This window comes from Mus caroli, unplaced genomic scaffold (genome assembly GCF_978045245.1).
Source record: "Mus caroli unplaced genomic scaffold, Mus_caroli_1 scaffold_9, whole genome shotgun sequence".
Taxonomy (NCBI): Eukaryota; Metazoa; Chordata; class Mammalia; order Rodentia; family Muridae; genus Mus; species Mus caroli.
Window position 1 is genome coordinate 24,337,920 of NW_028227264.1, and position 22,349 is coordinate 24,360,268.

Here is a 22,349-nt window from a genome sequence, read left to right on the forward strand (position 1 = left end):
GGGAGGGAGAGAGATTGGTTGATTTTTGTGCTTCTAACAATTCTCAAAATGAAATTTAAGCCAGTATCTTTGAAGCTTTTTCTTGTATTTTCCTCAAATAAAGTCTTATATCCTATACACACTCCCCATTTCTGCATTTGGTTGAATTTTAAATAGCATATGGAATAACACACTATACATATATAAATAAAATTTTTTAAAAGGACCACATATTTAAACACCTTCATTGAAGATGTTAATTTGGTACCTCATTTAAGACTTGTGAAGAGGGTCTGCAGAGATGCCTCAGCAGTGAAGAGCAAAGACTGCTTTTCCAGATGACCCAAGTCAGTTGTTTTCACAACCACATGCTAATTCTAGCTCTAGGGGATGTGGTGCCCTCTTTTGACTTCTGTAAGCAGTTGCACAGAAATAACTAAATCTTAAACAAGAATCTCTTTCTCCTTCCTTCCTTCCTTCCTTCCTTCCTTCCTTCCTTCCTTCCTTCCTTCCTCTTTTTGTGAGATGACTTTGGTGGCACATGCCTGAAGTCCCCACTTGGCAGGCAAAAACAGTAGAGTCACTTGATTTCTTGCATTTAAGATGGGCTTTGACAATGTAGTAAGACTTCATCCAAGAAGTTGTAAAATAAGAAGTTGAAAATATTAAAGATTTCTTTTGAGAGATCATACTATTTTGAACAGTCACAACCTGGAGATGGTTTTGAGTTGGGGGAAGGGGAGCAGATTTAACAAGGAAAATAGGAACCATACATTTGCATTAAATTTCCATGCAGGATAAAAATAATGTAACAAAGGGAACCATTTCCATGGTAAAGTACTCATGGATGGTAATCCTGAAGCATAGTAATTTGAGCTTTCCAAAATTTATACAAAAGCTTAGTTTTTAAAGAAAAGTATTTGGATATTTTTCAGGGTATGTAAATATTATGAAAAAACGACTCACTAGTGTCACTGGCCAGGGAGGATAGAGATCCACATTGCAGCCTTTGTGCAAATAGGCAGTCATGTGACCTGGCCAGGGAGGGAAGCGATGGCATCCGGTCATGTGACCAGATGCTGCTCACTCACCCCTCACAGGCCTAGGACCATCCTTGGTCTGTAACATAAAATGACCTGACCTGTATGATCTAAAGGCCCCTCTCATATCTGCAAGTCATTGTTGGTAATAATCCGAGAAATCGGGGACCAGTTTGGGCAAGAGCCTGAAAGTTTCATTGAGGACGTTAATAGGAGCCAGATTTTAAGTGAAGTACAAAATTTGATATTTTAGGAACAGCACATTCTCCTGTGAATGGAAGACATAGGGCATGGACAAGTCAGATCTAAAGGGGGCATTTCACTCTTTAGTGTCCCATTGGTTCATTATTATGAAAGCAAAATTGTTTATTATTGGAGACTGAATAGGGGATTGGCTCAGCAGAATAAGAATAGTCATTAAAGGAGCTTTCAGACAGCTACAACTACACTGGGGAGATCTATATTGTAGCTAAGTTTAGGAAGCAGCCCAGACCAAGCAAGGACGAAGGGAAAGGTAACAGTGGGGGCACTAGCCAAGATTCAGGATGCACACCATGTTCATTTCTTCACCCTGCTTTCCTAGAGAGTTGATGTGAGGATGAACTGACAAGCCAGACTCTTTGGAAACTTGATGCTGTCAAGGGAGGAAGGGCAGTCATTGTTCAAGAAGGGAAAGAGTGAATTACGTGTGTGTGTGTGTGTGTGTGTGTGTGTGCTCGAGCATGTGTGTGTGGGCAGGCATATGCACAGAGTGCATATGGAGGTCAGCAGACAGCTTTGAGACTTGTCTTTTTCCTTTCTCTGTATGTATGTGTTCCTGTGATCAAACTCTGAGCTACCTCACCAGCCCCTGATTGTGTAGTCAGGGACCTCACTGGCAGATAAACTCAAAGAAGAGATACATTTTCTGCCAACCTAAGCTAATTATCATCAGATATGAAAAGTTCACCAGTCTGTTTTAAGTTGTTTGAAATGCAAGCACTCACTGAAATATATAGTTTATATCATTTCTCTTCTATATAAAATGAGAAAGGTAATGTCTATATACTCACACAAGTATATGTAGATAAATCGTCTGAGTTTCCCTCTAGAATGGTAAAGGTGAAGGGAGGTGAGTGTTTTGCTATGGGTTTGTGTGTTAAAGCTCAGAGTCCTTTTTTCAATGATTCCAAGCTTCCATTCAACACCAGACATCTCAAAACAACACAGTTCTGTGAATGTTATGATGCTAAGAGGTGGATTTTATATCCTGAGGGTTGAAAATCCTGACCATATGAGCTCAGGAAACGGGTGGGAACCAGCAATTACCGGTAAGACCTGTCTGTTGGAGAGGGGTTATGATGGGTGGGTAGCTATGGTGATAGAGAGGGAGGGGTTGTCTAGCTCCTAGCTTATTAACCTATGGCAGGGTTGGGAAAGATTTGGCAACAGTAAGGGGTTTTGACTGCAGAATGGCCAAGAATTCAGAATTAAACATGCACTGAGCCCTAGTGGTTTCTGACAGTGATTGTCTGTGTGGCTTTGCTGCAGCTTTGACTTTGTGTATGCAAAACACACATTTTGCTTTATGTATATATCATCATGCTATGGAACGGCAACCAATACTGCCTGGACACTTCACCCTGGCTTTGAGATAGCATAAAGATTTCTATACTTATAAAAACTTCATGGTTTGATTGTGGGGAAAATACTTATATATTTTCTTGCCATCATTTTTTTAGCATGTTTGTATCAAATTAATATATCTTTGGGTCATGTTGTGTTAAAGTGTTTACTTAAAAAAAGAAACAAAACAATAGCCAGGTGGCAGAGACTCTTGAGTTCAAGGTCAGCCTGGTTTGCAGAATGAGTTCCAAGACAGCCAGAGTTAGTTGTGACTCAAAACAAAACAAACAAAAATAAAACAAGAAAGGTACAACAGCAACAAAAATGCCAAACTGGATCATGAGCCCACAAGTCCTCAATCTCACACAAGGGACAGCAAGCAGTGGAGGGAAGCTGAGATTGGGAGGGGTGCCGTTCCCAGGGAAGAGCTTACTGGTTGGTTTTCCACAAGGAAAGTCCTGAATTCAAACAAACATGTAACACTGTACATACTAAGCAGATTACAGTTAGAAACATGTATGCACACGCACTCACACACACTCACACATACATGCGTGTGCACATTAACAATTAGTGAAAAAATAGGCCTGGAATTGAATGGGGAGGAAAGGGAAGAGCCTGATGTTATTAAGCTATAATGTAAAAAATTTTAAAAATTAAAATGACTGTTTGCATTGTTAGTTAATTTGAGTTTCATAAAATTATTAAATGCATTTTATCTGGGGATTAGGATATAATTTTCAATAGTTTCTGAAATAGTCCTAAGCATGCTTGTGTTATTTCCCATGTGTATGAAGTAACTATTTCAATAATGAATATAAAATAGAAATGACCAAGAGCTCTCATGCTCTGTATCCCCCAGTATCAAATATTTAGCCTCTATGTAATTCTTTCTCTAAAAATGAACAGGCATATTATCTAACTGGCATGCGAACTGTATTTTATTTAATAAATGCAAAGGACTGTTAAAATAAACAATTTGTTATCATTAAATATTGATTTTCATACCCAGGTATACATGTATATATAGGTTTAGATAAACTATCTCTGGTAAAACGGGATTGCCAGGGGAAAGCCCACATTTCTTTACCTGAATTTGGATCATCTTTTTAAAATGTGAAGTATGGGGGCTGGGAATTTAGCTCAGTGGTAGAGCACGTGCCTAGCAAGCGCAAGGCCCTGGGTTCGGTCCTCAGCTCTGGAAAAAAAAATTATCAAACAAAATGTGAAGTATGTAGCATAAAATATTTTTCAAATAACTAAGGCATCTATAAATCCCCTCTGTGGCTGATTTTAGCCAGAGAGCAGAGGGCAAGCCGCACCCTCTCCAGATAGCTCGCCTCTCTTTTAACTATAAAATGCTGGGCCATGAAATGAAGGAAAGCACTTGTCCCCCAAGATGGGACTGCCCCCTTATTTGAATAGGTGTCCGGTTAGCCTTGAGCTAGAGGACTTGTTTCTCATCTGTAAGCTCCCATGGTAGCTTCAAAATTCTCTAATATATACTACGATCATGAGCACCTGCCAACACCTGTCTAGAGGAAATAGAAATACCAAAATAATGAAACATCCAAAAAAAGCTATAACGTAGACTTTTTAACATTTATTTCATCTGTACAAGGGTGATTTTAGATGAAGGGGGAGAAGCCCTTGAAACTCGATGTTCTGATTAAAGCTCTTGAGGGTCCCAGGTAAAATTGTTCTTGACTTAGGTTTAAGGTAAATCCCAAGTCAAATGGTCCTTCACTTCAGCCTAGGAAAAGTGGAGAGAAAAAAATCTGAGGAGAAAATCAAAACAATTTACTAAGGAAATGCGTGGCATAAAGAAACAGGAAGCAAACAACAAAAAACCATGTTGTTTCATTTATGTGTAACAGGGACCCAGAGTTATTGAAACGCATCTTGCCTAACTTTAATAACCCTGTGCGCTGTGGAGAACCAAGGCATTAAAGTTACAGCTGCTTACAAAGCCATTGACTTTAAAGCTGGTTTTGTGAACATCTTGATGCAAATAATTTTAAATATTTTTTTCTGTTTGCTCTGTAAAGCAGTTGTTCACGGTTGGCACAGAGAGAGGCTCAGGTAACGCATACCCAGAGGACAATGAGGAAATACATGCTCTTGACCCACAGTGTGAGGCTCCTTCTCCTCCCTGGCCTCCAAGCAATTACATTGCTGGGTTTGGTTTGGTTTGGTGTTCATGTTTGAATCATGACCTTTGTTTTACTTTATTTGTTTTCATATTTTAACTTATTTTATATTCTGAGACAGGGTCTTACTAGGTAGCTCTGATTATCCTGGAACTCCCTCTGTAAGCCAGGCTGGATTCCCAATTCACAGATAGCCACCTGCATCTGCTTCCATGTGCTGGGATTAAAGACGCGTGCTGCTATGCCTGGCTTACTTTATTGACTATTATGAGATAATCCAGGTTGCTTTCCTTTATCTGAGGTTTCTTTTGGACTAGATGTATTCCAGATTTGAGGCTGGGAGTAGAAAAATTTTAAGTTTGGGAAGGGTTGCATAGATCTTTCAGGTTGGTCATCACTAATCAAGTATAGAGTGCTCCCCAAAGTGAGACGTTGGTAACACATGTGTTTCAGATTTTTGGATATTTGATTTAGCTGTGCTCAACCTGTATTTGGCCTATGGTGTAAATTATTTTCTAGTTCTCTTAACAACTTGCAAGATAGGCACTGCTGGTTCATTTCACAAACAAGGGAATGGTAGATATTCAAAGAATTCTCTGAGTTTTGCATTTAGTAAACTGCGGAGTTATTGGGCCCCAGTGATTCACAGCGCAACTTTCTATCCATTCATTACAGGAAGCTCAGGCCCTCTTAGGGTTGTTCTGTGAGTGAGCTTGGACAATGGTAGAAGTTTGCAGGGCAGAATGATGGACGTTTTTGTGGTGAGGGGATTAGGGAAAGAGAGAAGTTGTGATCCTGGGTGACATTAGTTCTGTCTGCAGAGTCACACAGTTCTCTTGCACCAGAGTGGGGTGCTTAAGAAAAAAAAAGGAGGAGATGAACCTGAGCCAGTGGATAAGAGAAATGGGGCCAGAGCTCACGGGGGTCTAGAGTGCCAGACCGAAGAGCCTGGGAACCTGAGGAACCTCGCTGCTCCGCACTTAGTGCACCTATGGCGTAGGATCTTAAAAGAGACTGCGAAAACAGTGAATGAGTCCATGTTCTAGGTGCTCTCTGCTGAATATGCGGGTAAGCTGATATTTGGGAACTGATAGTTGAAGGCACCCCATTTTTGCACTACATGTTGTTCAGGAAAAAGATTACCCTAAGATAGATTACTGCTAAAGGAGATGGCTTGCAACAAGGGTTGGTTTGTATAATAAGCCTTTCTGTGTCTTTAGAATGGGGCCAGGGACTGTAAATTGGCCTGTGATACGTTAGTTCCAAGAAGTGCACGAGATGACCAGAGAACGTTAAATGTACAGTGACTTAAATTATCAAGGGTGTTTGCGGTACAGAGGAGGAGGTAACTAAGGGCCTAGCCTTACTCTCCATTTTTAATGTGTGTATCATATGTATGTATCTATCTATATTATTTACCATCTAGCTGGGGCAGGGTTGCTGTATATAATCCAAGCTGGCCTCACTTAGTTTAAAACTCACCGTGTTCCTCCTTTAGCCTCCCACATGCTGGGATTGCAGCCAATTTCATTCTCTTTGGTAAGCGGTAGACGGGGCGCCACTGCTGACACTTCCTCCGGCTTTTCCAGTGTTCTCTCTCTCATTGCCATCTTCCTCCTACCCCTTTTACAGTTCTTTTATCCAGGCAGGTGTTTGACTGCCCATTCACCTTCCATTTTTTTGGCTAAAAGCATGGTAGATATTACTAGACTGGTACTCTGCTGGGAACCCCTGAGGTTCCCGTCAATTTCTTTTGTCCCCCATGCACCGATTGCCATTGCCTGGTGGATCTTGGTCTGAGAATAGCCAGGACCCCACAAGACAGCTAGGGTTTTGATGAACGTTTCCTTAAGGAGCTTACTATGTGTGAGGAAGAGAACCCTTTCTTAAAGAATCTTCCCGTTGAGTACCTGGAAAGAAAAAAAATGCCTTATTATGTCTTCATTTATTTTTTGAAAAGCATTTTGTACAAAAGACATTGGTTAAAGATTAAGTAGTGGATGGTCATACACATCTATAATGGCAGTACTTGGGGGTGGTGGTGGTGGTGGTTAAGGTTGGAGGTTGGACCGTGCTGTATAGTGAAGACCAGTCCAATCAGGGATACATAGGAAACCGCATCTCCAGAGGGCAGACAACCACCCCAGGAGACTTCTGACTTCTGGGACAAACACTGCGTCTGATTCAGTTCTGTCAGTTTGTGAAAACGGTAAAGCCATGTCACTGTTTGAAATGATGCTGCTTGTCAGCTGGAGCTGTTGGTCTACTGAATGGGTACTCCTTTTATTTCAAGAGAAGGTAGAAAGGGTAGACTTACCAACTTTCCCAAGTCATAAGAGGACTTTTTCTTTTCTTTTCTTTTTCTTTTTTAGAAAATAAGGAGGGAAAAACAAATAAATGGATGGATTGTGAGTTGGCTCAGTCGGTAGGTGCTCGGTGCCAAGTCTGACAACCTGATGAATTGTCCTCTGACTCCCATATGTGGGCATATCATTTGCATCCTCTCCCACAAAAATAAATTAAAAATTTCAAAAATAATTTGTATATCTTCATATTGGGAAATTTATATGCTGACTGGTTTCTCTATTCTATACAAAGAGTTTGAAGTTTTTAATAAAACAGTTTTGTTGCATGACTTTGTCCAATATACCTTCATTCTGGAGATAAGAGGAGGAGAGTTAAACACGGGCAGAGAGCAGGAAATAGGCTGTTGAGTAGTACAGGGGCAAAGAATTGCATCCCCTGTCAGCAAGACTTATGACCTCATATGGAGGATGAGGTCAACACATGTGGAATTAGTGAGCACGCCGGTGTTACTTAGAACTGAATTCTTTGTTTTCTATTTCCAGTGTGTATTCACAAATGAGTTGGTGTCTATGTATAGTTAGGGTATCAGTCAGTTGTAATAGGGTGCCATGTAAGAGAATTAGCTAGGGAAGTGGAGAAGGAGGCCCTGGAGTTGGCTTGGAAGGATTTCTTCAGCATGGCTGCTCTAGCATGGAACTGAGCATTGACGGAAATGGCAGTTATGATCCCATGCACTCAATGAAAAAGGCTGCACTGTAGATTTCTGTGTAGATAACCTTCCCCCTCCTTCCTTACTAAATGTGTTCTTATGTCATCTTGCCTGTTCAAGAGGACTTCTGCTCTGCAGTCACTTCACCCTGTTTCCTTAGCCTACATCATTTGTTTTTAGAGCACTCTCTCCACCTGTCAAGCCATAAATCCCTTTGTTTTCTATCTCCTTGACACTCACAGTGCAGAGACTTTGATTCACTGCCAAATCCAAGTGTTTTGGATAGACTTGTTCCTCGGGAAATGTCCAGTTGATCTTTCTGAGTAGATGGTGGAATTGAAGAAACTGAGACGAGTTTTGGATAATTTTCCTGTGTCCTCAGGAAAAATGATGCAATCATGTTTTAGATTCTTTTTTATATGAGAGTTCTTATGATTACATCCTGTCTCCAGCAATTTTCTCCTATGTGAATGTCCCTCTGTGAAAAGTCTGCTTTCCATAATTCTTATAAGATGTATATCTAGATTTGGAAATACAGGGAAAATTCATAAAAACCAGTCCAAGTTTTCCCTTTTGTATGTGAGAATTTCATCATGATCCATCTAGTGCATATAACCCAATCAAAGCAACACCAGCATTATGAAGGAGGAAGGGCCAGAGTTGAGTCTTGAGCCATCTGCTTTGCTGTCTTCCCTTTCTTCTTGTCACAGCAAGCCCTACTTTGCTGCAGAGGTATCTTAGCTCACTGGTGTTGGGTTTGGAATAGAGGATTTGTATTTTAATGCCATAACATGAATCTACTTCAACAGAGGCTGCCCTTCAATTATGGTTTCCCCTCTGAAAATCCCCTATCCTTTCCCTGCTCCCCCCGTGCACCAACACTCCTGCTTCCTGGCCCTGGCATTCTCCTACACTGGATCATAGAGTCTTCACAGGACCAAGGGCCTCTCCTCCCACTGATGACCAACTTGGCCATCCTCTGCTGCATATGCAGCTGGAGCCATGAGTGCCACCATATGTGCTCTTTGCCTGGTGGTTTAGTCTCTGGGAGCTCTGGGGTTACTGGTTAGTTCATATTCTTGTTCCTCCTATGGGGTTGCAAACTCCTTCAGCTCCTTGGTCCTTTCTCTAGCTCCTTTATTGGGGACCCTGTGCTCAGTCCAATGGATGGCTGTGAGTGTCCACTTCTGTATTTGTCAGGCACTGACAGAGACTCTCAGAAGACAGCTATATCAGTCTCCTGTCAGCAAGCACTTGTTGGCATCCACAACAGTGATTGGGTTTGGTGATTGTATATGGGATGGATCCCCATGTATGGCAATCTCTGGATGGTCATTACTTTAGTCTCTGCTCCACACTTTGTCTCTGTAACTCCTTCCATGGGTATTTTGTTCCCCCTTCTAAGAAGGATTGAAGTATCCACTCTTTAGTCTTCCTTCTTTCTGAGTTTCATGTGGTTTATGAATTGTATCTTGGGTACTTTGAGCTTCGGGGGTAATATGCATTTATCAGTGAGTGCATATCATGTGTGTTCTTTTGTGATTAGGGTTGCCTCACTCAGGATGATATCCTCCAGGTCCATCCATTTGCCTAAGAATTTCATAACTTCATTGCTTTTAATAGCTGAGTAGTACTCAATTGTGTAAATGTACCACATTTTCTGTATATCCATTCCTCTGTTGAGGGACATCTGGGTTCTTTCTAGCTTCTGGCTAAAGAGCAATTGTGATAAAAAAAAAAAACTGCATGGTATTGGTACAGTGACAGGCAAGTAGATCAGTGGAATAGAGTTGAAGACCCAGAAATGAATCCACACACCTATGGTCACTTGATCTTTGACAAAGGAGCTAAAACCATCCAGTGGGAAAAAGACAGCATTTTCAAGAAATGGTGCTGGCTCAACTGGTGGTCAGCATGTAGAAGAATGCAAATCGATCTATTCTTATCTCCTTGTGCAAAGCTCAAGTCCAAGTGGATCAAGGACCTCCACATAAAACCAGATACACTGAAACTAATAGAAGAGAAAGTAGGGAAGAGCCTCGAGCACAAGGGCACAGGGGAAATTTTCCCAAACAGAGAATACCAATAGCTTATGCTCTCAAATCAAAAATTGGCAAATGGGAACTGATAACATTGCAAAGCTTTCTGTAAGGCAAAGGACACTGTCAATAGGAGAAAACGACAACCAACAGATTGAGAAAAGATCTTTACCAATCCTACATCTGATAGAGGGATAGTATCCAATATATACAAAGAACTGAAGAAGTTAAGACTCCAGAGAACCAAATAATCCTATTTTAAAATGGGGTACAGAGCTAAACAAAGAATTCTCAACTGAGGAATACAGAATGGCTGAGAAGCACCTAAAGAAATGTTCAACATCCTTAGTCGTCAGGGAAGTGCAAGTAAAAACGACCCTGAGATTCCACCTCACACCAGTCAGAATGGTAAGATCAAAAACTTAGGTGACAGCAGATGCTGGTGAGGTTATGGAGAAAAAGGAGCACTCCTCCATTGCTGGTGGGATTGCAAGCTGATACAACCACTCTGGAAATCAGTTTGGCGGTTCCTCAGAAAATTGGACATAGTACTACCTGAAGACCCAGCAATAACACTCCTGGGCATATACCCAGAAGATGCTCCAACATGTAATAAGAACACATGCTCCACTATGTTCATAGCAGCCTTATTTATAATAGGCAGAAGCTAGAAGTTCCTTTCTTGTATAAAGACAGACAGACTAGTCCACTTAATATCCACTCTTGATCCAAGAATCATGCTACAAGAGAAAAAGATGATATGCTACTAAAAAAGACCTAATGTCCACTCTAGCTAAGAAAACTGCTCTGGCTGCCAGATCTCCATTGCAGGTTCCTAGGTTTGGGATTTTCCTGTGCATTCTCAGTTCTTTTCTGTTTTTCAAACATGAAGGGCCTAGGTATGTGGGACTTGGTTTCAGAGTACTGTAGTTTCACTGGTTAATTGTTCTTTGGACTAGCCCAAGCATCAGGGGGCCAGGTTGTCAAAGTTCACAAAGGAAAATAATGATCAGTAGGAGAGTGTTTATTGCCCATCTTTATGACCCTGTTGATAAGGGTGAAGAGTGATGTGTTTTCTCTGCCCTAATGCCATGTCTCCTAATGGAGGGTACTTGGCCACATCATGGATATCAAACACCTGGGTGCTCCTAGGAGCTTTAGTCAGGATTTCTGCTCTGTCAGATGAACAGTGCAATAGGGTTCAGGGCTTGACTCTGAGGCCAAGGCAAGAAAGGATTCAGCAGATTTGATGCAATATTTTCATCGGTTTTGTTACCTTCATCTCTGTCGTCAGAAGTGAGACCAGTTGTATTTACTATTTACGTACCTTGGACACACTGATAATCAGACCATGTTTGCTGTACCATCTCTATAGCTAGCTGTGATGTACATATGAGCAGGTTAGTGGTCTTTCAGGTTATTTTAACTTAAATCTCTTTCTGAGGACTAGTATCCTTTTTTTTTCCTTCAATAAATTCTTTGTTCACTTTACATCCCAGTATTACCCCTTCCTCCCAGTGTCCCCTCATGCAGATTCTCCCTTCATTCCTCTCTCCTCATCCCCTCATACGCTATCACCTCCTCCCCAACCCTCTCCTAGGCAGATCAAGTCACAGTAGGACTAGGTGTGCAGAGTCCAGTGTTCTACAGAGGTAAAAAGTATGGGTCCCAGGCCACTTGGTGTGGGTCATAGTCTGCCTGTTCTAGTCTAGCAGGGTTTATTTCTCCAAATCTCAGTTTCTCATCTTTAAAATTCAGGTTCAAAAATGGGAAGTGCCTCTTAGATAATACAATAATATGTGCCCATTGTTTTTGGCAAACCACCAACTGCTCCCTTTCTGATAACAGAGCCACTGAGTGGCAGAAATACTAAAAACTGAATTAACATTTACATTTCAGATGCTGAATGGCAGAAGCCTCCCTCTTTCCCAGAAGATTTTCTGCCAATAAATTTCTTATTAATAACAGAGATGTGTTTGAATTAAAAGCTGATAGTCGTAATCATGTGGTTGCTTACACACCTCGTTTAACCTAGAGCACCTCTGTGTGTTATTTATTTGTTTTTCTTTTGAGGTGGGGTCTGACTATGCATAGCACAGATTGGTTTCAAAGTCACCATCCGAAGTAGTGTTGGAATGACAGCAGTCATGACTGGCTCTGTAACTGAACAGCTCCAATTCACTAAGTCAAGGGCCGCATGAATTTTCCTTCCTGATGCTGAGGAATAGGTTAATCAAACATGGGCAAGAAGTCTCATGCAGTGATTCAAAGAGTGGACATTCATGTGGAGATTTGATGTCACATAAAGGAGACTATCTGATAGCAACTTTGCTATGAGGAAGTGTTTAGTGTGTGGGAAGACACTCTTATAGTTTTCATGGGCTAGGTGGAAGGATGTCTGCATGGGAAGAGAGAAAATCTCTCTCCAGAGCCACGCTGGACATTAAGGCAAGGGGCTGAATGGACAAACTGCATCCATTTCAGAAGGAGAGAGTGGGAACACCCTGGGTATTTGTTCCAAAGGGCTCATAAGTAGGAAACGTGCCTTTCACACGGGGCTGCCATTGCTGCCAAAAGAGCAGCCTGTCCTTGTCTGCTCATCCCCATCTTCTGCCATATCTGTATTCATGTGCGCCAGTCCTCACATAAAGAGCACAGCTTGCTATTACTGTCTTTGCTTCTGTGACCTGTAGTAAAACCTTTAAAAAAATATATATTTTAAGGCTTTTACATGGAATAGTTAGTAATGTATGCATGGTGGTTTTTAATCATTTGGCCTACAGCAAGAAGCATTCAGAGGCTCTTAACGCTTCAGGGAGCAGCAGCTTGAAGGGGCCTTGCAGGGGCCTTGCTAGGGACTGTGTTTCAAGGGCATTCATTGCAAAGAGAGGAGAGAGAGAGAGAGAGAGAGAGAGAGAGAGAGAGAGAGAGAGAGAGAGAGAAAGAGAGACCGTGTGTGTGTGTGTGTGTGTGTGTGTGTGTGTGTGTGTGTTGGTGCTGGCAACAGCAGGCAACTATGACAATGTCACCTGGGAAACAGAACATAGACAATTGCTTGGTGGACTCGAAACCTGCTCTACACAACTACTGCTTTCTGAAGAGGTCTCCGGGAACATTTTTCACCCTGGTGAGCTGATGGACTGAGGAGTTTGGGGTGTTCTGAGAGTGGAGAGTGGACAGTCGCTGCATATATTCTCCAGGTTATCCTCAAAGGAGTCTTTGGAATAGAATTGCATCCCATTTTGTTGCCAACTTGGAGCACAGATAGTCACAGCTGGGAACCTTTGCAGAAGAGAACATTTTGTTTCCAAGGTTCTCATTATCCAGATGAGGGGACCCTGGTGTGTAGAGCGGTGAGGGCCTAAGGACAGGCAGTACTGGGGAAGCTAGCTCGAAATCCAGACCACAGACTCTTGACTGTCTACTTACTTTTGCAATGGCCTTGTAAAATGGTTTCATTTAAAGGAAAACAGTGCTATATGTCAATAAAATTGGGAGATTATTGGGAGTGCTAGACAAAGTACAGAATAAACAATGTCCTGCATAAATGGAAAAGCTCATCATTATTAATTCCTCATCTTGAATTTGTTTTTGATGTCTAGTACCGTAAATGTTGAGTGAGTTTGATTTAGTCATAAGTAAGGGTGCTAGGTTATTTTGTAGGATGGGAGATTGGACCCATGTCCTCCTACATGCTAGGCTCCAGTATTGAGCTACAATCCCAGCTATCCAAATGCCCTTGCCTCTACTTCTTTGTTGTTGGTTTTGGCTTTGTTTTGTTTTTCAAGATAGGATTTCTCTGTGTAGCCCTGACTGTTCTAGAACTCACTCTGTAGACCAGGCTGGCCCTGAGCTCAGAGATTTGCATGCCTCTGCTTGCTGAGTCTCAAGATGGTGAGTCTCAAATGGTGTGCTGCCACCACCCTGCTCCCACTTCTGAACCCAAAAGTTGCTCAGTTGCCCAAATTTATTCTCTAGTGCAAGCTGAACTCAGACATGCAATCCTCCTGCCTCAGTCTTCTGAGTAGCAGGCATCAGAGGTCTTTGCCACCATGTTTGACTCGTAGATGTTCATTAAAGCTTTAATATGGAGTCACCCCCCTTTCCTTGCTTTCTTCTTGTTTGTGTTTATTTAGTGCATGTAACAAGTGAGCTGATGTTTAACTTGATGATGCTTTATTTCCATTCTACACATGCAGCCTCTTCCATACCATATTCTTTTATCCTGTATAAATTTGTTTTCTGTGTCTAAGCTTTTTTTTTTTTTCCTTCCAGGCCTATAGTTTTTGTTTGTTTGTTTTGTTTTCAGTAACTTTTTAAAAATTGGATATTTTCTCTATCTACATTTCGAATGTTATCCCCTGGCCTGGTTTCTCCTCTGAAAACCCTTTCCCCTTCTCCCATCTCTCTGCTCACCAACCCACCCACTCCTGCTTCCTGGCCCTTCCATTCCCCTACACTGGGGCATAGAGTCAGGCCTATAGTTTTAACTCTTACGTATATGCTAATGATTCTAAAATTATCCTCTAGCCAGTAACTCTTTCCTGAACCCCTGAGGTCCCTCTCCAGATGTCTGGAGCAACTGTTGTTGGTTGCTTGGACTCTGGAGTTACCTGAGGATGTGACATGGGGGATGGAGATTGAGCAAGTGGGAGAAGTAGGCTGAGATCCTGGTGTAGCTGGACTGTAGAGACAAAGAAGCACACTTCCCTTTCTTCCTCTTTGAAGGTTCATTAATTCAGCTGAAATGCTCAACAATGGACGGATTAACCAAAGGAAAGGTCTAAGGATCTATTTATGTACACAGGGCACCATAGGAACCTAAGTAGCAACAGCCTAATGAGATTTAAAAGCCCCAAAGCACCTAGCATGGTGGTGTACATCTGAAGTCTCAGAACTCAGGAGCCTGAAGCAGGAAACTTGTTTTGAGTTGGAGACTATTTAGTTACATAAACAACAACAACAACAAACAAACAAAAACCAAGAGATATTAGAAAAAACTAAACTACAAAAGAAGTATTAAAAAAAAACAAAACACGACCTCATGTGCACAGGTCATGGATTACAGGGAGAAGTCAGTATCTTGTATGGAGCCACAGTAAAGAATTTTAGGATGAGCCTAATTTTAGGATTCGAGGTAGCAGACCACTTGCAACTCCCTCACCAAGGTCAAGGACAATTTTTAGAGGCTAATAGAAAAAAAAAAATCTCAGGGCAGGCAAAGCTGTAAACTTCAGTGGCTGCCCAGAGGAGGGAAGTAGAAGAGGGAAGGAAAAGAATCCCGCCGGCTTGACAGCTAAGCAGCCATGTTGCAAGGAAAGAACACTTTAGAGCAAAGGTTAGGGGGCCCAAAGTGTCAGGGAAACCCAAAGTATAAAGAGACGGAAAGAAGAAAAGAGTACGTTTCAGAAAAGCAGGCAAATACACAGCACTGCGTATATTGTCCAGTAACTACTTCGCCAGCAACAGGGATTCTGGGAAGGAAAAATTATGCTATCTCATTAAAGGAGTAACTATTTTACCCCTCTCTGTCGCATGACTCAGGGTGAGCCTGAACACGCTCAACTAGTTTCTACACCAGCTAGAGATTTTAGTCTTTTGACCAAAAGGAGATGGTTTTCTTCTCTAGTCACTCAGCTTTATTCTCTTGAGCAAGATCTGTCAGAGTCGCTCACCGTGTGGCTCAACTATGGGTCCTGTGTGGCCAACAGGCCCCCAGGATCAACCTCTCTACTTCCCAATGCTTGCTTTGGTTATAGGTAGGAGTGGTCAGGTCTGCATATTTTTTCCACGGTTTCTGAAAACTCCACCTCATGTCCTTGTTTCTGTATGGCAAGTGCTTTTAACTCACTGAGCCATTTCCCCAGCCCCCGGCGAAATCTTTAACAGGCATCCTTGCTAGAATGGGTGACTCCTGTGGTCTGTTTCCATGGCAGCCGCTGCTTAGCATCTTATGTTGGAGTTGTGCATGTCTTGCTTACTGAATATTCGGCCTACTTTACGGAAAATGCATCTCCTTATCATTATTTCAGGTAATGTTAAGGAGGTTTTCAGTAAATCTCAACTCAATGGGAAACCAAACATTCTCTGGATAAACAGTTCATATGTTACAAGCAAAAGGAAATGTCACAATTGCATGTGTTGAGCTGCTGAAGGAGAACCTACTTGCAGCCTTACTCACTCACTGTGGAGCCGCTTTCCTCTGCGTCCCTCAGTATGGAAGTTACCAGCCATCTTTGGTGACTGAGCGTGTAAAAGGTGTTATTCCAAACTGACTGCTAAAAGTTAAAATTACAGAAGAAATTTTAAGGTCTTAGAATTACATGAAAGGCTTAAGCAGTTTGCATATTTGCCTATTAATTATATGTTGTGGTGATAACAGGTTGTATTGGGTTAAACTATATTTTGACATTAAATGTGAATTTTCCCTGTTCCATTCACTCATAATGTGTCCAGTTTTTCTACCACCCCCGGCTGTGCTTCTTAGATTTGGGGCATTTGCTTCTTAGATGTTTGCAGTCTTGGAGAGTTATTGACTTAAATATATGCGAAGATACCACATGGAGCCAAGCTCTTCCAGTTGGATCTTTAAGATGACCTTTGTCATTACTGTATATGAGAAGTTGATGTTAGTTATAAACATGGCTTTTTACCATGATCTAGAGAATGATATGAATAAGAAAATGCAGTTCGATGTAGCAGTGGACATATATTCCTAGCACCTAGGGGGGGGGTTGAGGCAAGGGTATAAGGAATTCAAAGCCAGTCTAGGCTGCATAGTGAAATGCTGTCTAGGAATAAATAAGTCAGACAAAATGAGAAATGTCATTTAAATTTAAAAGTGCATTTTATGTGTATGCGATGTGTGTTTATGTGTATAATAGGCAGGAGTATAAGTGCCTACACTTGGGTTTTGGGAGATCAGAAAAGGACTTTATTACATTTAACCTGATTGCTTTGAGATGGGATATCATTGAATTGTAGCTATATATTTGAACTAGCCTGGCTGGCCAGCAAGATCCTAAACTGTCCTCCAATGCTGGGTTAACAGACAGATGAGACCATGCCTGGCTCATTTACATGGAGTTTTTAACTCAGGAATTTTTAATTCAGGGACTCATGATTACAGAGAAAGTGGTTTTAACCACTGAGACATTTCTTCAGCTTACGAAATTTTAGTGTCAGGTTACCAGTTCATACCCCAGCCATATTGTCTGCACAGTCTCTTGGCTGCTCAAAATTCAGAAGGCTTAGGATATTATTATGGATACGTTCTGCTTCATCAAGTCTTCAGGGTTTAAAACTTAAGGATTTTAGCACTTTAGATTTCTCCCTCTGGCTTTTTCAAATTTACAATTTTTAGGGTAGCATTTTTTTTAAAATTTCTATAGTCATGTAGTCCTTTTGCAGTGCATCCTAAAATAGGTCTCTAATAGCAAATTGATTAAAACATAATGCTAAGATTGAGAGATAGTTGGGGATTGGTTGGGACCCATAGATGCCCTTCCCTGCCACCTGGTCTTAAAAAACACACACACACACAGCTGGAGGGGACATGGTAGGCTGCATTAAGGTGTGTCTATTTTAAAGGCAGTATTGACAAAGGAAAGTGATACCACACATAGAATGGGATGTGACCTGAGGCACTGTTCTTGCTTTTATAGGACAAATATGCCCGTCTTGCCCATACAAATAATAGAAAAGCTAAAAGCAGGCCAAGTTTTCTCTTCTTCGAGTAGAATCTTCTTTACCAAACTACCCTGTGATAATAACTTAAAAAATAGACTGTCTCGGGCTATTAGTGTGGACTGAGAAGGATGAGGGCCCTTCAGGTGTGAGAAGGCACTGGAGATAAGATGTGGGTGCAGCTCTGTGATTCATGGCGCAGCAGCCCCAAGGGAGAATTAGCTGGATGCTCCGGAGGTCGCTGATAATTTCTCTTCTCTCCAGTGCACTCCATCGCTTACTGCAATGCACTGATTAGGGTTTAAAATGGCCCAATGAATTATGCAAAAACTGCATCTGCAGAAGGGGCTGTCTTGCAGCCTAATGCAGCCCAGATGGAAAGACCCTCCTTTAATCCTCATTCCCACTGTACTGGGAAGAAGAGGGAAGCGTTTTGAGGAATAAGCACTCAGAAGTAGAAGTGAATGGCCTTCCACAGCACATGAATTCCTTCTGCAGGGAGGAACTGAGAGCTATTTGTGATGCAGATGACTGGTCTGGGTTTGAATGTGCATCCTTATCATGTGAGATTTATAGAAGCAAAATGGAAATACCTGCTTTTAAGATGGTTCCACTAGAATCTGCCCGCCTGGCTCAACATGCATTATTATTATTTTCAAAAGTGGTGACAATGAACATTTAAATGCCAATTCACTCCAATCAAGAAAACATGCAAATTACCTCTCTCCCTGATTCTTAGTTACTACTTGAAGAGATGGAATTAGTTAGCATGCCCTTACTTTTATTAGCATAATATTAATGCAAATGATCAGTAAGGGTTTCTCTCTCTCTCTCTTTTGAGAAAAGAGAGGAGTCAAGGAAAGCAATTAATAACAGCTTATTTCCTCAGCGAGGAAGGAAAAAAAAACATTTATGATTAGATCTTTAACTGCATTATCATATATAGACCTTCTGCTTGGGCCTAAAGAGGTACCCAGATCGAAATCAACATCGGTTTAGCTCTTCCCCTCATAGAGCAGCAGACAATTCAATAGAAGCATCTCAGGACAAAGATGGATTGCTGTTACCTGTAAGCAGTTCTGTAGGGGACCATGATAATGTGTGGCACATCTCTGTGTATGGGAGGTTGCTTCAGATGGATGCTGCTTTCAAGGCCCCTGGGCTTCATCACAAGGCCTGGTCTCAAAACAGCAGTAGCAATGGCAATAGCCTGTCATATAGGTTGCGTTTTGAAGTCACCACTTCTTAAAGGGGGAAAAAACAATAAAGAAGTGATACTTAGTGGCAGCTCCACGTGGCATAGGACTGAGGCCCAGCAAAGGGGTTTCTATGAAGAAGACAATGAGTAATTCTTTATTTGCTTAGAGGAAATGGGCTTGAAGTTAAGGGAAGTGAGGTTGAATTAAACAACAGGAAGACACTGTTGGTCGCAAAGGGATTTTTAAAATTAGAACAAGGTATAGGAAGAATCTGGAATTTCCTTCTTACCTCCTCCATAGACTGCAGCTTTTGTTTTGTTTTGTTTTTCTACTTTCTGGCATCTTGCCCTTGCCCAGCTGCAACACCTAGTGTATCTATAATTATAGAACATACACTACAGCCCTTCCCCTCCCCTGCCCTGCATTGTTCTTTTCCTGACCTCTGTAAACAATGCAGACTCTGGTCAGAGGTGAAATCCAAAGCCTCTTTAGACTTTGGACAACATCCTGTAGAGTACTCTGCGTCTAACTTGCAGTCAGGATTTGTTGAATGAATGTCCGGTGAGTCACAGTTGACACATCTATTCATTATTAACAAGCACGAGCCAGGGCTCTGTGACATTACTACTGAAACGTCCACGTGTTGCCACCATTCAAATGGCAGCGTTCTTTGTAATATTCATTACATAAAGTGGAAAAATATGGAATAGAAATGTACCTTAGTGGTAGAGCATGTACTTAGCATACATAAGATCTGTAGTTCTCAACTTTTCTAATATTGCAACCTATTAGTACAGGTCCTCATGTTGTGGTGAGCCCCCCAACCATAAAATTATTTTTGTTGCTACTTCATAAGTGTAATTTTGCTACTGTTATGAAATTATATCAATATCTGATATGCAGTATATATATATTAATATAATAATATATAATATATTATATAATTTAATATAATCTAATATATAATTTCAAAGGGGTTGAGACCTACAGGCTAAGAATCACTGCTATGGAATTGATCGCCAGCAAACACACACACACACACACACACTATAAATAAATATTAACTTCACCTTAAATAATAATTATTTTAAAATATTGCTTAAATGTAGCATTCAAATTAATAAAGGTGGGATAATGAATAAATGTAGTCATTGTTTAGTGAAATTGTATTGATGAAGTAATTAGGCTGAAAATGATCTATCCTGGTCTAGGCAGATAGCTCAGTGAATAAAGTATTTTTTCACACAAGCATTAGCACCTAAGTTCAACCCTTAAGTCCAAGTAAATAAGCTGGGTTTAGTTGTGCACTCATGGAATCCCAGAGCAGAGAAGGTAGAGCTAGGCAGATAGCTGCACAGCAAGCCTAACCTAGCCTATTTGGTGAGTTGCAGGTCAATGAGAGACAGCCAGTGTTAACCTCTGTTTTCCACACATACTTGCATCTTCTAGTACATGCATGTACCCATGTGAATACTCTTCCTGAACCCCACACACTTACAACCAGGTACACCAACTTTTCCTGTGTAAGATGAGTTTGCATGTGCAAGTATGTTTAGGGGCTTGAGTGGAAAAAAAAAAAAAGGAGTACATGACTGCTTCTAGGTATAGTGCAGGAGAGGTTTTGTTAAGGATGTGGGGGAGAGTATAGCCAGAGGCATTTGCCAGGGTCCAGAATAGTCACAGTCCTCAGCTGGACCATGCTCTAGACAGGAGAGTGGAGACCAAGAGACATGAAGACCAAAAGGCAAAAAGGGGGCAGGGATAGCCAACATGGCTCGATTACATAGGGATGAGCAGCTGAAAGATGACCAACCCAGCTTCTGGGCTGGAGAGTTTGAGGTAGAGGGCAGGGTTATAGAAACTTCAACTATTTGTCCTGGGTCTGAGACCTGACAAGGCTCACAAACATTTTTCATATAAAGGCCAGGCCTTTTATGCTACAGAACCTGCTTTGGGAAATAGTTAGATTTATTGATGAGGTGGGAACCCTTAGCAGCCTATACTCAAGCACGTGACTAGAGAGAGAGAGAGAGAGAGAGAGAGAGAGAGAGAGGCAGGCAGGCATTTAAAGTATTGAATCTACACCTTAGCACAGTGGTTCTCAACCAGTGGGTCATGACCCCTTTGGGGTCCAATGACCCTTTCACAGTGGTTGCATATCAAATATTTACACTATGATACATACCAATAGCAAAACTGATTATGAAGTCCTAATGATACCACACCATGAGGAACTGTATTAAAGACTTGCAGCATAAGGAAGGGTGAGAACCACTGACTTAGCCTATCAGGCAACTCACCTTGCTATAGACATATCCATTGGAAGAGCAAAGGCAGTTCTTTCTTCGATGTCATCATCTCCATTGACATCTACGTTCCTTCTACATGAATGTACTGTGTTCTAGTGGGCACTCCATCCTCTTTTGAAACCTATTCAGTATATTCTAGTTTGTAGGAGTCTCTGCTCTCTCTTCAGTAGCATACTGACTAATGTCTTGTAAACTGATGGTTTTCTGAGGCACAGATTTCTCTTCTATGTCTTTCTTGGTGAACTTGGAGCATAGATGAGTTATGGGTCTTAGAAACCTTGGCCAGTGTCAAATTGGGGCCTTAGGAAGCTTGGCCTGGAAGTTGTCACCTTGTGAGGAAATAAATATCAGTTATTCTGGATTGTTTCTTTACAGAGACTTAGCTACAAGGGAATCTGCCTGGAGCAATTACAGATCTTAGGGGAAAATACAGAAGATTGGAGATGGAAGTCCTTCAGTGGGGAATTCTGTCCCAATACTTAGTCCTAAGCCACAGTCCATATAATGGATTTTTAAAATGAAGTTCAAGCCAGTTACTCAAACAGCAACTTGAAAATTCAAAGCATTCCAACACAATCCATTCCCAAGATATACTAATTGGATATTTGCATGCTGAGAAATGGTGGAAGAAAAATATTATAGATCCTCATTTCCCATGTTTACTTATTAAACTATCATGTTTTTTGTACAGTGAAAACACTACAGTTCTTCATTATGTAAGCCTTTATTGTACCAAAGGCATTGACCCCCCTCCCCCTACACACACACACACACACACACACACACACACACACACACAGAGAGGGGGGGGGGCTCACAAGAGCCAATTACAGGAGATCAGATCTCACGTGACCTACAGTCTCAGAAGCTGTGAGCATGCTGTCCAGGAGTAACATCAATTGTGCTAGAGACTTGTTTCAGCTACCTTCAGCTATATTTCTTCTTCTCCTGATTCAGGCATTTAGGCCTCCCTGCTAGTGGTACCCCTCTCACTGCTAGAGACAGACAACCCTGGTTACCTTTTTCTTAATTTTTTTTAATTATTGGATATTGTTTTTAGTTACATTTCAAATGTTATTCCCTTTCCCAGTTTCCCCTCTGGAAAACACCTATCCCATTCCCCTTTCCCCTGCTTCTATGAGGGTGTTCCCCCACTCACCCACTCCCACCTCCTGCCTCCTGCCTCCCAGCCCTGGCATTCCCCTACACTGGGGCATAGAGCCTTCACAGGACCAAGGGCCTCTCCTCCCATTGATGCCAGACAAGGCCATCCTCTGCTACACATGATTCTGGAGCCATGAGTTGCTCTTGGTTGGTGGTTTAGTC

The 22,349-nt window shown here is 41.6% G+C and overlaps 1 protein-coding gene across 5 annotated transcripts in view; it reads left to right on the forward strand.

The window, feature by feature from the left end:
* Arhgap18 (Rho GTPase activating protein 18) overlaps positions 1–22,349 on the forward strand; it is a 258,522-nt gene that overhangs the window by 143,070 nt on the left and 93,103 nt on the right. Inside the window, exon 1 of one of the 5 annotated variants that reach the window (XM_029482499.2) lies at positions 6,005–6,119. The exons of 3 other annotated variants lie outside the window; for them this stretch is intronic. The gene's annotated coding sequence lies outside the window, so the exon portion shown is untranslated. Of the gene's footprint in view, positions 1–6,004; positions 6,120–12,881; positions 12,957–22,349 lie in introns of those variants that run through there. One more of the 5 variants, XM_085842703.1, reaches the window with a different exon arrangement.